We start from the raw sequence: 23,726 nt of genomic DNA on the forward strand, positions 1-23,726 counted from the left end.
TTTTAATGATGTATCTAAAGTTACAGCCTAACAGAAATTCAAGCTAAAGAGTCATTTTAGTTAAGATCAAAAGGTACGCAGGTGTCAAAGCATATCTTCAATAAATCAGTTAATTTTCAAAAAATTCCTTATTAAGTCTTTATATTTTTTTCTATTTCCTCTGGGAACAAAATTTAGTAAAAAGAGAAGACACAGCCAAACATGTCCTGGATGATGAGTTTCTTCTCACACTGATTCCCTATATTATGGGCTGTTCCCTCTGCACACTAAATTACTATCTGTGCAAAATGAAATGGAAACTGAAGGGGGGGTTACTCAGATAATTTAGGTCAAAAATAAGTTCTCCAGAAACATCCAGATTGAGGCAAACATGTTTTCTATGGTTCATATCATCCTGATAATTGCCTTAATTCTCCATTTCGTTTTGCTTCTGTAGACAGCTTAATGGCAGTTAAGATTTTTTGGATCTTGCAGCATAAGAATAAATACTCAATTAAGGCGTTTTCAGATGAGTCAGAGATAGAAAATCACCGTAGCTGTAAGTGATGCATGCTCTCCACTCCCAAACATTTGCTGGCCTATAAGTTTTCAGATACAACTTGAAACAGAATATTTGTACTCACAAACTAAATAGAATAAATCATGAAAAAAAGTTTCTTCCTCACCAAAGTATCAAAGTGCAGTTGCTGACTGTAGTCTAGGACCCAGGCCATTATTACCAGAATCATTTGCCAAGTATAGAAAAAGAAACTGCTATTTGTCAGGCAGTGTAAGAAGTATGAGGGCTCAAGGAAAAATTAATTAATTAATGTATTTATTAACTCATTCATTCACTCATGTAACAAGTATTTACTGAACCAGATGTACCACATGCTATTCTAGGAGCTTAAAATACATCAATGAACAAAAAAAGCAAAGACTCCTGGTCTCCTGGAGTTTATCATTCTTTTTTTCTTAATATTTATTTATTTTTGAGAGAGAGACAGAGTGTAAGTAGGGGTTGGGCAGAGAGAGAGGGACACACAGAATCCAAAGCAGTCTCCAGGCTCTGAGCTGTCAGCACGGAGCCCGATGCAGGGCTTGAACCCACGAACCATGAGATCATGACCTGAGCTAAAGTCAGACGCTTAACCTACTGAGCCACCCAGGTGCCCCTCAGGGAGCTTTCAATTCCCCAATTCTTATTCCCTAGATCTATCCATATCATTAAATGCTGTGGAACATGTCTTCTTTTATTTTTTTCTTCCCTCAGCTTTAGTAGAACTGTCCAAACTGACTCTCTTCCTGGTCTTCTAAATTCTCTAATCTCTACTTATCTATTTCTATTTATTCTCTATCTCATTTATTTAATTTACTGGCTACTTTTCCCACCACCACATGTATCTAGTTCCAAGGTTCAGCATTGAGCCACTTTGCTCTCTGCCTAACCTCTCCTTAAAAGTTTCTCATCCAAGGTGTCTAGGTACAATGGTTATCACCAGTAAATTATTTGTAAGTTATCAAAGTTTGTGAATGATTTATTTTCTTAATAAAATAGAGCAGGTTTAGGATTATTTTAATAGCAATGCCACTGTTCTTCATTTCCATGCAAATAGACTTTCTGGAGAGATAAGGCATTATAGCTATCAAATAGAACCGAATATTATCATGCAAATCAACAATCCTGTGCTGACTGCTCCTTGACAATGGGAACTTTGTTGGTGTTCACCACCATATCTCTGAAAAACAGAAGGGTGCCTGGCAAGCAGCACTTGCATCAGCGTCCCCTAAGTTTTTATTATTGAATGAGTATGTTTAATCATACAAGATAAAGTTGAGAAACACTGCCTTATAAACTCATCTGGTTTAAAATTTTTAATTACTCCCTGAAGATAAATGACTCACATCTTGATTTCCTGACCTCTCTCTTGAATTTCTCTCCCCATATGTCAACTATTAACTAAAGCTTTCTATTTGGATGCCCTATAATCACTTCAAGTTACACATATCTAAAAGCAAACACATTATTTTCCAAAATTAATTCAACTTTCTCTCATTTTCCCAATTAACAAGTATCAAATACTTGGATCAATCTTAGTGCCTTCTTTCTTTTTCACCCCATATACAATCAGTAATGAAAGCCAATCAATTCTTTCTTCATGGATGCTCTACACTCCTTTCTCCTTTGCTCCTGTCACTGCCTAATTCATTCAGCCTTGATTTCTGAAACCCTGGTCACTCAATTTTTTATTCATCCTGTATTTTTTAAGCCAGACTAGTTTTCTTAAAAATACAAGCCTTGAATCAAAAATCTTATGTGATCCCTATTATCTAAATAATACATTCATTTCCCCAAACTAAGCTTCATTTAACTTTAAAGTTGTATCTGTTCCCCATTTGCTTCCCTAAATTATCTATTATCATCAGATTATTCTACTCCTAGTTCTGGTAGGTGACATATGTGGTCTTACACCCAAGACCCTGCTCATATTATTTATCCAACCCAGACTTTCATCTCTTTCCTGCTGTACATATATGGACTACAGCTGCCCTTAAGACCCAATCCAAATTTTGCCAGCTTCACGAAGTCTCACCTAATCCCCTCAACTATAAGAAACCGCAACTCAATTTGTGTTGGTGACCCATAGCCTTCACTTCCTAATACTCCTCAGAATTAATTATACTGTACGTATGGTACTTGAATCCTGCCTGAACATGGTTCTTTGCAAGGTGATTCGAAACTCATCACTTAATAGAAAATGAGAAACTAACAGGTACTGAGCATCTACAATGGTCTAATGCTATTTATATTGTTTTATTTAGTCTCCACCAGAGTTACACATGTAAGTATGATTCTCATTTAATAGATAGGAAACTGAGGCTCAGATAGGGCTGTTAGGGTCAGGTAACCTTAGAGCCTAGCTAGGTCCTTTTCTCTTTACCATTGCATTATATCTCTTACACATAGACACCCCCTCAAGAGTTTTGTATAGTTTAAAGCACAAAGTAGGCATTTGGTAAAGACAGAAAACAAATGTGGGATTTGGAGCACTCCTTTGGAGACATAGGAAGATATACAGTCTACATTGTTTTTTCCTCTATGGCAGTGAGGTCAAAACAACTTCCTCATTCCATGCAAAATAGCAGAGATGGGGCCTGGGGTAGTCTTGTTCCATAAATTAATTCTGTAACTCTATTAAATGATGAACAAATATATAGCCAAAAATAGAAAATGGAAACTTACGCTGACGTTTTTCATCAACTATTTCCAATACAAAAAGAAAAAGTGACAACTTAGCCAGTGGCATATCCTCATGCAGCATGTCATTGTCCCAGGTTAAAAGCAGACAATTTTGTTTATTGAGCTGACTACCAAAAGTTAAAATTGTTCCAAATGAAATAGAGCATGTTAACAATGCCCTTCTGATTTCTCATGCAAAGTGTTGAAATCTGGCATGGAACTTCTGAAAGAACCAACTCCTGCATTTCTTCCACAAAAACTGCCAATACACTGGCTTTTGTTAAACTAAATTAAAGGGATTTTAGTCTTTATTATAAGCAATTCATCTTTATTAAAACAATTCTCCCATATTCATTATGAGTCAGACAAACAAATAAATTAGCCATTAGTGGTGACATCATGGGCTTTTGTGCATGAATATTTCAATTAAAAAACTCAAACTGTTTAGTTAAAACTCTCTTAATTTTATTGTTTCTGCAATTCAAGATAGTTATTGGTGTATTTTCCCAGAACTGAGCTATTTTGCTATCATAATTGAGAACATTATGAAAAATTAGTTGAGTTTAATATATTTATTTAAATCACAGAAAGGGGTAGGTGTGTATTAAAGGGAACACTTGCAAATGTATTGCAGTGCAATTAGTTAATTAAAGTAAATTTTTATGTATAGACACATAAATCAGGAATAATATAAAAGGAACAAGAAATAGGTGCAAGGCATCAGGTTGAAGATAATTCCAATTTTCTGAAGATATCCTGATTACTCACTCTATTTTCAGGGAACAAAATACCATGCCTATGTATGTGTCAAAAAAGTACCTCACACAGAGTCTGATATCTCTCCTAATGCCTTATCTATTTCCCAGAAAATTGCTTTTAATTACATGAAATCTTCCTAGCTGAGTGACCCGGGACAAGATACTTAACCTTTCCTTTCCTCTGGTTTGTTGACCTTCATCCGTTATGGTGACTCATTTGGATAATGGAAAATTGTCTGAACCTTGGTATATGACTTCGGGCACTGCAGAACTCCAATTTGCTGACTCTACATGAACCTTGGATCTTCCAACTGGCTCTTTTGTCTCAGATCATTCTTCTAATACACCCCCTGCCAACCCTCATCCAGCATGCTAACCTCTCCTCGGGCTTGGCACCTTTGCAAAGAGAATCGACACCAATATCCTACTTTCTTACATGTTAAACTCCTATTCATCCCTCAAAACACACTTTGCAAAACTTGTCTGACACCCTGCCCCTCTCTCTCTCACCCATATCACATTACTTCATTGTGTTCCTGCAGCACTCTGTACACACCTCTATTTTAACACAAATTTCCTAGCACATAATTCTTTGTTCTTGTATCTCTTTTGCTGGCCATACAGTGCTCCTTGAAAGTAATGTACAATTCATCACCTAATGGCCTCAAATGGCTGGCACATGTGGATGTCCTTTTGATCTAGGGTGTCTCCAATATCTCAAGGTGACAGAACTTTAACTGATTTAAAGAAATAAGATAAAAATCCAAGTAATGGAAATAAAATATACACCTCTCCCCAAGTTCTCATAAAATATTGGTGTTTTTGTGTGAATGCAGTGTATAGGATTGGGGGTGAACTAGAATTGGCTTGTCTAAATGCGGCATAGAATAACCTTTAAGAACACAACATGCTAGCAACAGCCTATTGGTGTATTAACTCTACATTGCTCTTACTAACTGGATGGCCCAGGATGAATCATTTAACTTCTCATTGCCTTGCCCATCATCTGTAAAATGAAAGGAATGAAGGTGCCGAGTCCATAGGATTGGTATGGATTAAATGAAATGTTTCATGTGAAGAGTTTAAGACGACACTGGCATATGGTGCTCACTATACACGTACTAGAAGCTGCTGTTCCTATCATCACTATCTTTGCTATTCTTGCTAAATTTTCCTTCCAAGAGGCAGCGCACAAAAGGATGTTATCTTTGCTACCTTTCTTTGGGATGGAGAGCAATGAGTTACATTGTAGTCTCTTTTGAGACTTCCTTTACTTATCATGCATGTCCAGGGGTAGAAAAAGAAAGGGATAATATGCGACTCTCTTCTGAATTTGATAGACACTAGATTTTTGCAGAAGAGACCTTTTCTAACAGAAGACTCCTGTCTGGAAATGTGATTAAGGACTGAGCCTCTATTGTGTGCCAGACACTGTTCTAGACATTGGGAATGCACTGGTGAACTTGAGATACCTTCAAGGAATTTTCATTCTAGTGGCTGGTTTTAATCATCTTGTGTTATTTCCCTATATCTCATAATCTGAATTATGAATTTAAGACTATATCAATCAGCTGTTCTGTTTTACCCTTTATTTTCAGTTTTATATTTGCATTTAGAGCCCTAAAAGTTGAGAGATAAAAGCAAGAGTTCAAGGAGTCCTAACTTTGAACTAAGTAGTCAGATGGTCCAACAGTTCAAATGTATTCATTAAAAGGAGGTATATGAGGACAAGTGACTCACAGGTCCAATGTGTGTGTCAATGCCTTTATTAAACTCATAGCAAAGAAATCCTATTGGTCAGGCATCACATTAGGAGCACAACAGCAGGGGGGCCTAGACCAATGGAAGGATGATTAAAGGACACCAGCTCAGTGAAACACAGTCCACCCAAAACCAATTTGCCCAATGATTAGTTCAAAAATTTAGCAGGAATTTTTTTTGAAGGTTTGTTTTGCCATTGCATCTCTTCCCATCCTAGAGACTTCTGGACAAGTGTTGCAAAAACAGTTTTAGGATAATTTGCCACAATTACTTTGCTGATAAGAGCAGGGTAGGGGTCAGAGCAAACAGGATATAGGTTCTCTCAAATGAAGAAAAAAAAAACAGTGAACTGAATTTAAGAGAAAACATATACCTTCACATGTAAAAATCAAAGGCAAAGAGATGCTGACATAAGGATTCAAATAAAGATCTTAACATTAGACCTACACACATATATATACAATATATATACATCTGCTACATAACAAAGGTGACAAGGGGCAAGAATGGGATTCTTAGTAGGTTTCACTGAGGCAACTAGATATCCATTTATAAAAGAAATGAAATTATATCTCTACATACATGACAGTACCAGGTCTATCGGAGATACAAATATAAAAGGAAAAACTACAAGGTTTGTGGAGAGATAATGTAGGATGGTATCTTTATGACCTTGGAGTAGGGAGGTTTTCTCAAATAGAATATTAAACACACAAATCATAAAGGAATAGATTAACTCAAATTCATTAAAATTAATAAATTCACTTCATGATAGAATACCAAAAGGGAGTAAAAAGATAAGCCACAGAATTAGAAAAGACATTTATGACCCATATATTTGGTAAAGGAATAGTATTCAGAATATATAAAGAACTCTCACAAATTGATATGAAAAATACAGCTAGCACAAAGGAAAAAAATAGGTAAAAGACCTAAAAGATATACTTTATGAAAAGAAAATCCAAGTGACTAATAAATTTGATGTAGAAATATGGAGAAACTCATTAGTAATTAGGGAAATGCAAGTTAATAATATTTTGAAGTAAAAGTACAAATCCATTAGCTTCTCAAAATATTTTTTAAAATCTGATAGTAGAAAATGTTAGTGAGAATGTGGAATTGCTGGTTGGAAGTGTCAATTGGTATAGCCTCTTATGAAAACAGTTTGGCATTATCTTGTAAAATTTAAGATATCTGTGTCTTAGCAATTCCATTCATAGGTATTCACAATAGGAAAAAAAAACTGTACATATTCCCCAAGACACATGTCCAAAACTATTCACAACATCCTTACAATTGCCATAAGCTGGAATTATTCCAAAGGCCCATTAAGAGTATTTAGTTCTATTTTTAATTTTTTGAGGAACCGCCATATTACCTATGACCCAGCAAGTGCGCTAGGCATTTATCCATGGGATACAGGTGTGCTGTTTCGAAGGGACACATGCACCCTACTGTTTATAGCAGTACTATCAACAATAGCCAAAGTATGGAAAGAGCCCAAATGTCCATTGATGGATGAATGGATAAAGATGTGGTATCTATATATATACAATGGAGTATTACTTGACAATCAAAAAGAATGAAATCTTGCCATTTGCAACTACGTGGATGGAACTGGAGGGTATTATGCTAAATGAAATCATTCAGAGAAAGACAAATATCATATGACTTCACTCATATGAGGATGTTAAGAGAAAAACAGATGAACATAAGGGAAGGGAAACAAAAATAATAAAAAACCAGGGAGGGGGACCAAAGCATAAGAGACTCATAAATATGTAGAACAAACAGAGGGTTACTGGAGGGGGTGTGGGAGGGGGGATGGGCTAAATGGGTAAGGGACATTAAGGAATCTACTCCTGAAATCACTGTTGCACTATATGCTAATTTGGATGTAAATTTAAAAAAATAAATTAAAAATAAATAAATAAATAAATAACTATATACAATTAAATTTAAAAAAAAAGAGTATTTATTTAGAGTGGGGAAAGGAAGAGGGAGAGGGAGAGAGAATCTTAAGCAAGTTCCAAGCCCAGCATGGAGCCCAACATGGGGCTCAGATCATGATCTGAGCCAAAATCAAGATTTGGAAGCTTAACTAACTGAACCACCCAGGTGCCCCCAAGAGTATTTACTTTATAATTGTTCTTTAAACTGTGCAGATATATTTTTATGCACTCTTATATATCACACAAACCATATATACACTGTGAGGGGATAAATCAGGTAACAAAAAATTTCTCTAAGAGATGTTATAAGATCATTCTCATTTTGTGATAAAAACAAATAAAAGTGATTAACTGTATTAATGTAGGAAAGAGAAATTGACAAAAATACATAGAAATGTTAATAGCAGTTTTCTTTGGATTGTGAAAATACTGATGTTGTGTTTTTACTTTTTTTGTGTCTTATGAACTGTCTATAATGATACATATTATTTAAAAAATATATTTGTTTTAAAAAATAAAACTCCAAAGGAAGAGGCAAGGATGAAACTATAACTTTAAAAATGCTCAGAAACAGGGGTGTCTGGGTGGCTCAGTCGGTTGAGCATCCAACTTCAGTTCAGGTCATGATCTAACAGTTTGTGAGTTCAAGCCCTGTGTCAGGCTCTGTGCTGACAGCTCAGAACCTGGAACCTGCTTCAGATTCTGTGTCTCCCTCTCTTTGCCCCTTCCCCACTCATGCTCTGTCTCTGTCTCTCAAAAATGAATAAACATTAAAAAAAACTTTAAAAAATTCTCAGAAATTGGTCTTTTAGCAAAATAATCATTTAACAGATTTTTTTCAAACAAACCTATAATGTTTGCAAGATGATTCCTATACCATTCCATGAGGTCTGTGAATGAAAAGCCAATTGCTTCTGAAGAAAAAGCTTTCCTGTATATATTCGTTTACAAGATTGCAGATATACAGATCACTGCAGTGCTCCCCTTAAAGCATATGTACCAACCAACACCAAGAATGTGCATTTAAGGATGGCAACTTGTTCATGGCAAGCTGATTAGTGTCTCTAAGAGGAATCTGCTAGCACATGTGTAGGTTACAAGGCATATAACAGATTGGCCAAAAGTTTCTATGTGGATGGACTTTGAGGTTTAAGGTCATTGCTAGGATTTTGGAAATGCTTTAGTTTTCTCTTTAACATCTAACCAAAGCTCAGAGGAGGGACTCAACCCTGAGAAAGGAAACATACAAGCTCAACATGACTGGTCTAGGCAAGGAAACATCTAAGCAATGAACTGGGATGATTTTCACAGTTGTACTCACTTAATTATATTTATATTTTAGGGAAGTTAAAGCAAAAGTTATGACTTTATATAATGTCTTAATCAACCCTTCATGACAGGCATTAATTAGGACTTGCCCAGCTTTTTGTCCCCTTCATGAATGAAAGGATATACTATACAGGAAGAGGGGCCTCTCTGTGAAGACTCACGCAGACATACTTCTCACTGCCCACAGTCCAGAATGATTCAAACCAGAGTTGATTAAGCCAGCCGGTGGTGCACTGGTCAGTTGTTTCTATCTACTAAGACTCTTGGTTAGGGCAGTTTGTAATTGATGTAGAGGAGGGGGAAGGAAAAGGAAGAAGTTAGGTGATGTGTAGAGTTTAAAACTGAAATTTGGCAAAATACAGAGCTATGTTTGTTCATTACCATTTCATGAATGTGTAAGCAAACCAAACTTATTTTTTTTGGTGATTATGCTTAAATTATTAACTGGGTTATTTCACTGAAGCTTGATTGAAATGGATGATTTTCACTTTTGAGATTCAAAACTGGCTTTCAGAAGCCTCGGTGGTAGAGCTGATTGGATGGATTTTCCTTAATTAGGAAAAACATATTATAGTCATCACTAAACAGATAACTCCAAAGATACTTAATTTCTAGATGGCAAAACTCCAGAGTTCAATCCTAACTATCATGGCAGGTTGAGAACAAGTAAATTTCTAATATTTTGCTGTGGAATGTCTCTACAGTCAGCAATGCATAAATTCTTCTCCAAGAGCCTCAAAGCTTGTTCAGAATCCCTTATAATAGAACTGCCAGTCATTTCAAGCCTAGAGTGCTTATTTCTTAAGAAACCATCATCCATAAATTTCTGATATTTACAGCCCAAACATGAAATAAATATAGGTTTTGTTCAGTAGCATTCATGAATAAGCAGTGGTATTTCTCTTTGTATATGCAGATTTAAATGCTTTGGGAAAGATTCATAACTGCAGAAGGGTAATTTGAAGGACTGCATTGAAAAAAATTCAGGCCAGTTAGGATTATAAAACTGTTTAATAATCAGTACTGATGCTGCTGGCTTGAAGAAGGATAATTAGAACCTTTAATGTGCAGAACGCCCTTTGAAATATTTTGGGTACCTAATACCACCATCTTCACTTCCAAAGAACGGCCACTTGAGTCGACAAATAACCAAGAACCTTATCCAAGGTCATGTGGAGGATGTAAGAAGAGATTTTAGTTCTCCTCAAATATGCACTCATTAGATTTATTGCCATCCTGCCATATAGTTTCAGGGTATAATTTTCCCCATAAATGTCATGGATCTACGATGGAGAGATTCCTAAATATAGGCATGCACTCCTGGAATGGCAGGTGGAAGAGAACACTTCCTGCCTCCTTTCTCTGGGGACTGGAGACTGAGAGCCAGCTTTGAGAAGCAAGGTTTGCTGGTCCACAGAATCCTAAAATGCCTTGGTCAGAATTAGATAAAGACACCCCTCATGAGCACAGGGCTTGGTAAACAGAGCCTGGGTTATAAATCTTGGAACAAATGCTATATTTTCCTGAAATACAAAAGATTTCCATGCCCGTGGCATTATCTGTTGATGTAAATGCAACATAATGAAGAATGTGATAGTCACTTAAAACTTGTAATCATAACTGATCTGTAGTCAGGAGCCATGCTTTCAGTAGAAATTAAGCCATATTTTGACACAAGGAAATGAGATTAAAGAGTAACTTGCACATATGCTAAGAAAGCAAAATGAAATTATAGACATTATCATGGACTTCCAGCCCACCATGTCAAAAGTATCCTCTTACCTGTCTTCATCCAAACCCTCTCCTTGGGAAAGGAGGAAACCCTTTCCTTGGGAAAACTCCATTTTCCCTGCCAACTATCATCCCATTTTTGTATGCCTCTTTAGAGAAGAGCTCTTTGAAAGAGTTTCCTACATTTGTTGCTTCCATTTCTCCTCCTCTAAATTTCTCTTGAATCCACTCTAGTTCTTCACCACAACTCCCCCCCAAAACAGCTGTCTTACATTGACCCAATCCAGGAGTCAATCCTCAGGCCATGTCACCCAAGCTTGTTTCTCCTCCCAGCTCATGGACTGCTTGCTAAGCTCTCCCTTGCAGGTACATCCTTGTCTTTCGGGTATCTAGATGAAGGCTGAGTGCTGACACCTCTTTTATTCTTTAATCCACAGCATAGTGCCAACACATATCTGAAAAATCTGGACATTTGGAGACAAAACTTCTAACACAGTCCAAGGCTTTATGCTTTCTCAATCACTTTATGAATCACAAGTAATGTAAATAGTTCTATCCAACAGTGAACACGCCAGCTTTATCCCTCACCTCCTCCACATACACTGTCACAAATATCAGTCAATGATTTTATTTTCTTCAACTAGATAGTCCTCAACTCCACAAGACAAGCAGATCTCTGACATTTAATTAGTGACCCAGTTATGACTTTTTGCTGGCCTCAGCTCATTTTTTAACTTAGGAGAAAAAGAAATCAAATTGATTGGGCTTATGGTGAAAAAGAAATTACAACTCTAGTTATTAGTCCTTGTCCTTCTTCAAAAAGACATGATTCTTGTTAAAAATTTTTCAAAAATCTTACTTCTTCCCTTAAAGTTAAAGGGGCACACTAAACACCACTGTAACTATTTCAGAGGATACATTTAGTATTTAATTAAGAAATAAATAGTTATAACCAAGAGATTATCTCTTCAGGAAGTGCTGTTTCATAGCTGATCATAGTAATACTTTGTTTTTTTTAACACCAGAATGAGATGGCAAGAAATACACACACACACACACACACACACACACACACACACACACACACAAGTCAGTGTGAACAGGTTACAGAAAATAATGTTTTGGACAACAAAGAATTACTTTTCTTCTTCTGTCACTATATTTTCATTTCCTGCTACACTTTTCAGTATCTTCAATTCCCATTCTTTCCTAATCATGTAAAGTTTCTTTTCCTCTTTCTTTTCAGGAAGGGCCTGCTATGATGTTTTATAAAGAATAATGCCTGAAAAAGTGGTGCTCAGAAAAGAAAACGTGTTGATGGCTTTCACTGTTAGATTTTATTCTTTTCTGTTCCTTTGTTATTGCTCGTTAAGGGAAGAGTTGCCTCGTGATGAGAGAAAAAAAAAATAAGGTGACTTAACAAAACACCCCCAAGTTTTAAAAACACCACAAACAGAATTGGTGGTAGAGTCTGAAGCTGGTGGATCTTAAAAAACTCAATGCTGAGTACAAAAGGCAGCACTCCCTGCTGACCTCCCCAGGTCTCCAGCAGCTCTCCAGCTGGCTTTGCTGGCACTGTTCCAAGTAAGTCTGTGAAATACAGGGATGGGTCTGGAACATTTGGTTGTAATCAAAATGTGAACACATATTTAGAATTAGCCATTTTTTAAACAGTTTAAACTGGCTGAAAAATCCATGGGTCTGGAGAGTGAGACATCTGCTGTAGAATAAAACCACTCAAAGGAGAGAGTCTTGCTTCAATAGTTTGTGAAAGAAGACTTAACATTGATATTAATTGATCAGAAAACTTTTTTTTCTTTTTGAGCAGATATTTGGGGAAAGTTTTTAAGTATTATTTTTTTTAATGTTTTTATTTATTTTTGAGACACAGAGAGACAGAGCATGAGCAGGGGAGGGGCAGAGAGAGACAGGGAGACACAGAATCTGAAGCAGGCTCCAGGCTCTGAGCTGTCAGCACAGAGCCTGACATGGGGCTCAAACTCATGGAGGGTGAGATCATGACCTGAGCTGAAGGCAGATGCTCAACCGACTGAGCCACCCAGGCGCCCTTAAGTATTATTTTTAATAGTAATCACTCCTATGGGCTGGTTGAAAGAATCTGTAAGGAATGAAGACAAACAATCGTTTTATTTACCATCTGTGCTTTCAAAATGTAAAATACAGGGTGCCTGGGTGGCTTAGTAGGTTAACATCTGACTCCAGCTCAAGTTATGATCTCATGGTTGGTGGATTCAAGCCCCGCGTTGGGCTCTGTGCTGACAGCTCAGAGCCTGGAGCCTGCTTCAGATTGTGTGTCTCCCTCTCTCTCTTTAACCTTTCCCCCACTTATGCTCTCTCCCCCTCTCTCTCAAAAATAGATAAATATTTTTAAAAAATGTAAAATGCTGTAATACCTTGCATAATTTGGAGTAAAAAGGACAATATATTCTGTGGAGTGATACTTTAAAAAACATATATATAATCTTAATGAAACTGTTACTATTGGATGATGTACTTGAGTGAGGCAGAGAAACAGTCTTTAGTCCTTTTACCTATAAAATGGGGGTAATAAAATGATCTACCTCCTAAGATTGTGACCGTGAAATGACTATAACAACAACAAAAGCAGCAAGCATTTACTTTAGGACCTGGCATTACAATAAGCTCTCAATAAATGGTACTAATTGTCAACATTATTTAATTAAGATATATACTATAAGAAATTAGCAAGCGTCTCGAGATGAAGTGCTGATAGAGTCACTTTAACAAAACATATGCAACATGGGTATGGCAATATTGTTTGATTTACTAGCAAATCTTGTAGACAGAAAAATATCAAATGCTGTCTACTTCTTTTCTAAATGACCAAAACTTTTGTAGAGATACAGTGCTGATTAATTTTCTCTTATTCTGGCATAAAGTCAATAAAATTCTTACATGGTAATTTATATATGTAATATGATGTATATTTTAATATTGTTATCCTTTGTGGATTTTTATTTTGCATTAATGAGTTACATTTTTGGGGCACCTGGGTGGCTTGGTCAGTTAAGCGTCCGACTCCGGCTCAGGTCATGATCTCGCGGTCCGTGAGTTCAAGCCCGGCGTTGGGCTCTGTGCTGACAGCTCAGAGCCTGGAGCCTGTTTCAGATTCTGTGTCTCCCTCTCTCTCTGACCCTCCCCCGTTCATGCTCTGTCTCTCTCTGTCTCAAAAATAAATAAACGTTAAAAAAAATTTTAAAAAATGAGTTACATTTTTAATTAGGAAAGAAAAAAGAAAAAAAAGTATCTAAGGTAAGTTCAGAATTGCATTAGTTGACCAAGGGAAATACAGTTCTATTCAGCAGAGCTGACATCTGACATATACATTTGCCTATTCAAGACAAAGACAGCACTGTATCACATTTTTAAATAGTGCTCAAGAATGGTCCCCAAATTCATTTTTAAAAATCATGCTAAGGATATATAATAAGCCCTATAACTCATAGCAAAAAAAAAAACTTTTTTTAAATTAAAATTGGGCAGAATGGGGTGCCTGGGTGGTTCAGTTGGTTAAGCATCTGACTCTTGATTTTGGCTCAGGTCACGATCTCATGGTTCATGAGATCCAGTCCTGCATCAGGCTCTGTGCTGAGAGCGTGAAGCCTGCTTAGGATTCTCCCTCTCCCTCTCTCACAGCCCTTCCCGTGTTTCTCTTTCTCCTGTGTCTCTTTCTCAAAATAAATAAGTAAACATTTAAAAAATGGGCAGAAAATTTGAGGGGTGCCTCTGTGGCTCAGTCAGTTAAACACATGACTTTTGGCTCAGGTCATGATCTCACAGTTTGCGAGTTCAAGGCCCACATTGGGATCTTTCCTGTAGGCACAGAGGCCACTAAGCATTTTCTGTCCCCTTCTCTCTCTCCCCTCCCTTACTCATTCTTTCTCTCTCTCTCTCTCTCTCCCAAAATAAATAAATAAACTTAAAAAAAAAAGAAAACCCTATATATGAGAAACAGTGACAAGCAAATTCTTTTGTGTCCTAGAATGTTTTTGTTAGGAGATGTAAAAAAAAAAAAAAAACAAAAAACAAAAAACTACACTAAAGGGGCACCTGGGTGGCTTAGTCAGTTAAGCGTCTGACTGTTGATATTGGCTCAGGTCATGATCTCATGGTTTGTGAGATCGAGCCCCCCCATTGTACTCTGCACTGACAGTGCTGAGCCTGCTTGAGATTTCTCTCTCCCTCTCTCTCTGCCCCTCCTCCACTCATGCTCGCTCTCTAAAATAAATAAATAAGCATTTAAAAACCCCACAAAACTACATTAAGAAATAAAAATAATCTAATTGGATTCGGTTTTGTCATCTTACAAAATAATTGAATGATGGCATTTTAAACATAAAATGATTTTCCAGCAAAGAAGCCAAAGTAACAAATTAATTTCTAATATAAATTTGTAAACTCGACATTATGTCCTAAACAACACCTTAACTGGCATTTTCCTATAACTGTAAAAACATGTATGTAATTACAACACATCATTGAGTAGAGCAGAATTCCAATTCACTAGAAGACTTCTTGATCTGTTTAAGATTCATGAGCATTTAATTGCAAAAATTTGGGAGTTTTAAGCCAGTTTCAAATTTTTTAGTTTAAAAATTTGGGAGTATATACTCATACACATATAATTTTAAGAGGCTATATATATGTATATACACACACACATATACCTATACATATATATATACATATACATATACACATGTACATACAGTATATACTATTAAATGCATATGTATATCTATATTATATGAATATATGTATTTATATATGCATATTTATTAGCCAAAATTAAAGTATATGGCAAATATTTGTACAAAGATTCTGGGTGTATCCCAGGACTTTTATAGAAGTTTTATAGAAAATCACTGATGTTGTTTGATTCAGAGTAAGTGATTCATTATGGAGATTGTGTTAAAAACCTAATCATGCCTAAAATCTCTATCTCTCATTTAGAAACAATGGTGCTTATTTGTTTGTCTTTTCTTCTTAACAAAAAAGAGCCTATCCTTAAGCATCTTTGGCCTTTGGCTTCTTATTTCTCTTTTCTTCAGATCCCTTTCTCCTTCAGCTATAAAAAAGTAGCTGTTGGAAGAAGATAGCTCAAATGTACTTTAGCAGAGGATGTGAGATAATTGTGTAAACAACAGTGAGTGGCAAACAAGCAAACAAACAAGCAAACAAAAACAAAAACCAGTGAATGGCAGAAGCCAAGGACTTCTCAGTGGAGCAAAGAATTTCTGATGCACTTTTCTACTTGAGGCAACAGGAGAAGAAGGAAAGAGAAAAACTTGCATATTTAGATAGGTCAAGTCTTAGGTGTTCTGGATGTGGCTCCCGGGTAAAGAGGAAGAAAGATGAGCAGCTGGCCTAGAATTTGGTTTGATTGGCTGGTTGTTTCTTTTTGATGTCTGTGGTCAACACACTAACTTAGGCCAAGGAGAATACCCTGGTACCACTTGTGTGTGGAAGCATGTGTGCTTACGAGCACATGACTCCTACTGCTACAACTGAACTTTATCAACTGCTTTAATCTTTAGTCTTTTTTTAAATGTTTATTTATTTACTTTTGAGAGAGAGAGCACAAGTGGGGAAGGGGCAGAGAGAGAGGGATAGAGCGTCCCAAGTAGGCTCTGCACTGCCAGCGCACAGCCTGATGCGGGGCTCGAACCCATGGTCGCAAGATCATGATTTGCATTGAAACCAAGAGTTGGATGCTTATCTGATTGAGCCACCCATGTGCCCCAATCTTTAGTCTTAAAAATTTTCACCCTTCCCTTTTGGTCTCCTGGATTCCATGGACTATGAGTTTTCAACATCACCATTTTCTTCTGTGTTTGTCTTCTCACACTGCTTGGGTAACGCCACCTCACTTCCGGTTTCCTAAAACCTATCCCAGACCGGACCAGACCCTGGGTAACACTGGTCTTGCTTAACTCTAAGGGAAGAGGGAAGAATTCTATATTTTGGAAAATTCTTGACCAAAGACTTGTCTCCTGCTACCATTGGTAGCATTTTTTTAAATGCTTATTTATTTTTGAGAGAGAGCATGAGCGCGGGAGGGGCAGAGAGAGGGGGAAACACAGACTCTGAAGCAAGCTCCAGGCTCTGACCTGTCAACACAGAACCCGACATGGGGCTTGAACTCACAGACCGTGAGATCATGACTAGAGCTGAAGTTGGAAGCTCAATTGAATGAGCCAGTCAGGCGCCCCTAACACCATATATTTAAAAACGTTCTTATCCTGGATAGTCTTCTGTAGCTTTCTTCCTCTTTTCAGAGAATGGAGTGTTCCATCTCAGGGTATTGATAATCTGTCAGAAAAGACATGAAACAGGAATGGCAAAAGCCAGATCCTCAGTGAAGCAGGACTGAGGAACAGCACTAGATAGAGGAATTAAGGAATTAAGAGTCAGAGATCTCTGAGTCACCTGAAGGTGAAATAAATTTGATGCAGAATCTTGGACAAGTCCCTCGACTTCTTCAGGGCTGTTTTATTAGTAAACACAGTAAATGAAAATAATAATCATAATAATGGCCTCAAATAATTGGGCTAGGATCACATCAGGTAAGGCGCATGAAAAGCTTTCTGCATTGTCAAAGGGCTAGCTCATGGATGGTGTTCCTGTTATTGGGGCCAGTGATGCTGCTAATGTGAGGTTCGAAGATTGTGGGATCTCAGCTTGCCAGGACTGAAATAGAGTAAGCGAGCAATGGAGACAGGGATGGGGAGCCAAAATGAGAGCTGCCTTTCTGAGCTTGGATGACAAAATAAAGCTAAACTTTAGAGAGTTTGGGCTTCTGGACCCTCTGTTTTTTTAACAACAGTTTCCCTGGCTCTTGCCTACTTTGTTGGTGATGGGTCTAGAGCAAATAGAGTTAAAAAAAAAAAAAACAACAATATGTGCAATTAGATCACAAGAAACCATTCCTGGTGGGGAGGTTGCCACTAGGACCCTTGGCAACATCTTCTTAACTAAGAGCAGACGGAAAGCGGTTATCCCCAAAGCTCCAAGAATTACCATCTATACCAAAGTTCAGGAAACTACTGCCTGTGGGCCAACTGCAGTCAACCATCTGGTTTTGTGAATAAAGTTTTATTGGAACACAGCCATGGCTATATACATAGTCTATTGCTGCTTTTACAGTTCAATACAGTTGAGCAGCTGTGACAGAGACTATATGACCTGCAAAGCTTAACATATTTACCCTCTAGTCTTTTTAAGAAAAAGTGTAATGATGGTCTGTTCTATATCCTCTAACAAGTACATGTGTAAGAAGCAATATTTGGATGACCAGTCATTTTAAATTGGAAGGTAGCATCCTCAAACAACAGGGCTGGGATATTCTGACAATAATATTCTTGTTTTGCTTCCTTTTTCAAAGAGAATAACCAAGAATCATGGGAGAAAGTGGAGGTTTCTTAGTCATGCATTTCAAGAAAGGGAGTAGGAAAAATCCAAATCAAATGCTTGCAACCCAAGGGACCTCAGGGAAGAGTACTGCTGGTGACACTTAGAAAATGGTGTCAGATACCCGCTTGTCAAAATTATTCTTTCTTAATCACTGACACACGGGGATCCAGCAAAATGGGGACCTTCATGGTTTTTGCCTAAGAAACCTCAAGCAAGCATGATATTACTCTAAACAGAGAGTGATTCATGCCAGTTGTCAGGAGTGGATTGAAAGTGCATGCCAGTAGGAATGCAGTGTATGCCAGCAGCCAAGAATAAATATTCTATTATCTACCTTTTCTTTTCTCTGTGAAATCAAAGCACAAAAGCAAAACGTAGTAGTAAGGAAAAGCACACTCAATTTCCTTGAGCTGGGGTCCCCACCGGAGTCGTGATGGGATGTGCAGGCAATCACTACACCCAGCAAGGAGCTCAGAGCAACTGGGGGCTCTCTCTCCCTGTGAAGGCCAGCAGCTGCTCAGTGCTAAGCAGGCAGAAGTGAAAATGGCTAACATGACAATCAAGGCTGGGTGAGTCTGGGGAGAAAAAAAGATGATTCTCAATATACTGAGAAGTGTGTCATTGTCAAGTGTCCAGAGATCTCCATTTATATAAAGCACTTTTTTTTTTTTACTGTCCCTTTTATTTTAGCAATTAACAGATAATATGCAACATATAAGTACTGGGGATTACCTCCCCTCCCTGTAGCTGATCAGAAGTATGCAATCATTATCCCCTGCTTTGGAAAGCAAAGTAAAAGATCAACAAGAAAACAAGCCTTGATTCACCTCACCCCACATCTCCCCACTCCCCACATTCTTCTCTGCAAGCCTATTTACTGGTTACTCTCATTCAACACCCCCACTAGACATGGAGAATGCAAAACAGAGGGACAACGGATTAGAGAACATAAATCAGCAGTGATACAAATGTAATATATTAAAACAATAAAATATGAGTGAATTATTTTTCCTCCTTGTTATTCCCAATGCAATTTAATTCTGTTTCTAGAAAGGACTGTGGAAGGAAGTGGCAAGGATGGATAAAATAACTTCAGGAAAAGAAAACTTGGCTTGTGTGTTCGCCAAAAGCAGGAGCCCCAAAGGTGGTCTCTGTGGATCAATGCATCACTGTCTGTGAGGCCCCCAGAAGGTCAGTCCTGGTGGCTACTTAGAAACCACTAACCCAAAGATCACTGTGGGACAAATTCTGCAAGAAACAGCAGCGACAGACAAATACATGTTATGAAAATATTACATTGCTTCTTTAACATTTATGTGGCCTCAGTGATTTCAAAAGAAATGTTTTGTGCATAAAACAACATTAAAAAAAAAAAGTCCTGCTCCTTGACAGGGTCTCCTTTAATGGGAAGGCCTTTTTCATGCCCATAAACATTTGATGCCCACATCTGTTAGAGATAAAAGGAGAGTATGACTACCCTTCTGGATGCAGAGTCAGATTTCTCAGAGACCATATAACATGCTTAATGAAGACAGCAAAAATGCTGTGGTTTCCCTGATTAAATTAGCACTCTGCTGAAATTTAAAGTTTTATGGACTGCTTCAGGTACTTTTCTTTTTCATGGCTCAGTAACAGGAAGTTTATATTTTACTTCTAGAGAATAGCTTGTTATGTCATTTTAGGAAAGTCAAATGGTTCCTAGATTAAAAAATAATAACATATAATTTCTCAAAAAGCACTGTTATTCACTTTTGCAGTCACGGCCACCTGTAGGAGTCAGCCTGATGTTCCTCCTCACCACCCTCTCCAGGACCACCGTGCACGGACGTGGTGGACCTGCCTCTCATGGTCTCACCACGTCATGGGAAGCCCAGCCTTCCTAGGTGCTTTTCCTATCACTTGGGATGGAATTCCTTGGTTTCTATGCCCACACTGATCTTAGAATGCGAGTGAAGACCCCACGAGGCCTACCTATGTCTCTCAGAGGGAAAGCCAAACTCCTGGCATTACTGTATATGATCAGGTTCTCACCGATCATGTTTCCCACTGCTTTCCTCTTCACTCCGCTCCAGCGACACTGGCTTCCTTGCTGTTTTTCCAACACAGCTCTGTGCTTGCTGTTGCCACTTCCCAGAATGTGCATGGCTAATTCCTTCAGGTGCTTCAAGCCTTGGCTCCTGTCTCACCTTCTCAGTGAGGCCCTCCCTGACCACTCCCATGGCCACTCCTGGTTCTCCTGAGGCTCGTTTTCTGTTTTCTTATGCTCTTATCTTCTGATGTATTACATAATTTTCTTATTACGTATTGCTTCTTGTCTGTGTCCCCCATGAAAATGTAAGTATCACAAGGCCAGGGAAATATGTCTGGAAAAGTAAATGATTCATAGTATGTGCTCAATACATATTTTGATGAATAAACAATAAATAAATGAATGAAGGAATGAGCGAAATAAGGATTTCAAAAGCCTGTGATATTAAAACTTCTCCTCTTGCAGAAGCTCCTCATTCTCATCTTGGGACCATTGCATTTTCTGCTCCATCTGTTTGAAACACTTTTCCCTTCAATTTTTCTGACACTGCTACCTTTCATCATTTGAATCTCGGTTCAAGAAGAATAGTTCCATGACCGCCCTTACCCTTCATTCTTCATTCTCTATCACATTTCTCTATCTTCCTCATCATACTAGTCAATGCCTAATGTGATCTTACTTTTTTTTTTAAGTTTTATAAATTTGGTATCTTTCTCCTTTCACTAGTATATAAACTCCTTGGGATCATGGACAGTTTTGATCATCATTATATCCCCAGTGCCTAACAAATGTCTGACATGTGGTGGAGGCTTAATAATTATTTGTTGATTTTGTTGACTCACTGTATGATTATCGCAGTCTCCTGGTTCAACTTACCAGGATTTTAGCTACATATCTCACCTGGGCATAGCTTTACTACCCCCAGGTGAAATGATGTTTAATTAACTGTTCCCTGGTCCTGTCTTTGAACAAATATTTTACGCCTTCACAGTTAATTCCTTCCCCCAGGATCAGATGAGTGCATGGTACCAGTGATGTTTCTGTGCAATGTACTATGTATGATTATATGCATGTGTATATGTGTATGTATGACATGACTGTGTCATTGTGTAATTTACTGTTTACAACTTTTAGGGCAATAGATGAACCACAACTTTTAATCTGAAGGAATTAAAATCCTTTGTGAATCCAGTTACAAAATATTTGTCCAGAAAGGCATTCAAGTTAGACGGTACCAGTGGTAGCAGCCCTTGGTATGCCAATCTGGATTTGTAACACCAGACCCACGTATCAGATCCTGGGCCACTTGTGACAATCTTCCTGACATACCAGCTTCAGACATTGTAAGTTACCATGAATATAAATCTTAGAGCCACCTTGATGCAGAATAAAATGCTGAGTTATGAGGATGATAAAGCTTTTGGATGAAGTAAAGGATTGTACGATTCAACTGGACAAATTCTCATCACCTATCAGTGTGCTGTCATATGTCAGTAACAGGAAGTACCTCTGGGCTTCAGTTTTTCTCATCTATGGAACAAACTCATTGACATTCATGTTGTATAAAATTATCTTTCTATGAGGGAATTGGAACAAAAGAAATTAATGTGTTTTTATTTTGTGTTATCTGATTTTTTTCATGGGCTTCCTTTAACAATCTAGTGATTTTTATGTCCACCCACTTGAAAATTCTCTATAGAGTTCTTGAGTTTTTGAGAGTTATATGAAAATTATTTTAAATCACTTCACACAGTGCCTGACTTGGAAGCACTCAAAGCACATTGCTCTCTCACCTTACCCCTTTCCAGCTATAAGAATCTTATATGCCTTCTACTTCAATACCTTCATTTTACAAATAAAACACTGGAGACCATCAGAAGTTAAGAGACTTTCCAAGGGTTACATAGAAAGAGGCAGAGCTTCAAAGAGATGCCAAGTATTCTGACTCTATGTTCAGGGTCCCATTAACAGTACTAGGCTGTCTTTATTTTACCTGTTATAGTTTCTGACATTGAGTAAGCAAAAATAAGTGACATTATTTTCTTCTGACTAAAATGTTCCTAAATGACCACGATCTTTTTTATGATGACAACCTTTATAAGGCAGGCATTTAACAATGTCCTATTTAATTTTTTAAAATGTTTATTTATTTTTGAGAGGGAGAAAGACAGAGTGTCAGTGGAGGAGGGAGAGAGAGAGAGGGAGACACAGAACCCAAAGCAGGCTCCAGGCTCTGCAGAGCCCGACGTGGGGCTGGAACTCAGGAACTATGAGATCATGACCTGAGCCTAAATTGGATGCTTAACTGACTGAGCCACTCAGGTGCCCCAACAATGTCCTAGGTGAGACTGACTTTGACTAGCACACACAAAATGTTTGCAACATGTCTTCATGTTCTTAAAATGTTGAGAATAATTTGGCAAAATGATCTGATATATTTACTTTAAGAAAAAGGTACAGCCGGGGGCACCTGGTGGCTCAGTTAAGCATTAGACTTCGGCTCAGGTCATGATCTCATGGTGAGTGAGTTTGAGCCCCACATCGGGCTCTGTGCTGACAGCTCAGAGCCTGGAGCCTGTTTCAGATTCTGTGTCTCCCCCTCTCTCTGTCCCTCCCATGCCCATGCTCTGTCTCTCTCTGTCTCTCAATAATAAATAAACGTTAAAAATAAATTAAAAAAAAGAAAAAGGTACAACCTACATCAATAAGTTCTGTCTGATTAACAAACCACACTACTTAAAGTTAGATTGCTCCAGGATTACAAAAAATATTATAGCCTATCTATATTAATTCATAAACTGATTCAATTACGTCCTGTAAGCCAAAAAAACAACAACAACAAAAAACAAACAAACAAACAAAACAAAGAAGAAGAAAAAGAAAAAAGAAAAAAAAATTCTCTGAATTGGTCTTCATTGATATTTCCAAGTTACATATTATAAAACTATGCTTTGGGGCATACTAATAAAAATATACTTACTATATCTTAAAATTTAGTAGGATATGAATTAGACTTCACTTTTGTTTCATATTGGAATCACCCAGAGAGTTTTAAAGAGTACCTCTACCTGGGCTCACCCACAAAGATTTTAATTTAATTGGGTTGGGGTGTAACTACATCAGAATTTTTTCTATTAATTTGATCATGTTAATTTAACTTAGTGTGTATTTAGGCCTACTAGTTAATGTTTTATTTATTATGAGGAATTGTATTATGTATTTAAAATAAATGTAAATAAAACAAATAAATTCATATTTACAGTGAGAAGGCATTTTGAGTCCCCTACACTGAAAACAGAAATGTTTGGGGAAGTAATGATGGGGATTAATCAGCAGCAGAGCAATCAAACAGTAGACATCTACTGAGTACCTAACTCAGGAAAAATCTATGCTTCATTTCTGTGGGTGACATGAACACACTTGATCCAAAAGAACCTATAATCAAGACTGGAGGAGACAAGACATATGTGTACATATAAAAATAAGGGACA

General features: G+C 37.5%; 1 protein-coding gene and 1 long non-coding RNA gene across 2 annotated transcripts in view; one reads left to right on the forward strand and one right to left on the reverse strand.

Annotated features, from left to right (window-relative positions):
• The window catches only part of MACROD2 (mono-ADP ribosylhydrolase 2), a 2,034,677-nt gene that overhangs the window by 285,257 nt on the left and 1,725,694 nt on the right, over nt 1–23,726 (reverse strand). The gene's annotated exons all lie outside the window — the stretch shown is intronic.
• Nucleotides 12,227–20,499, forward strand: LOC132664902 (uncharacterized). The gene is made up of 3 exons (XR_009603900.3): nt 12,227–12,335; nt 19,257–19,397; nt 19,964–20,499. It is a non-coding gene; the product is annotated as an uncharacterized LOC132664902 (long non-coding RNA).

This window comes from Panthera onca, chromosome A3, assembly GCF_046562875.1.
Source record: "Panthera onca isolate mPanOnc1 chromosome A3, mPanOnc1 haplotype 2, whole genome shotgun sequence".
Taxonomy (NCBI): domain Eukaryota; kingdom Metazoa; phylum Chordata; class Mammalia; order Carnivora; family Felidae; genus Panthera; species Panthera onca.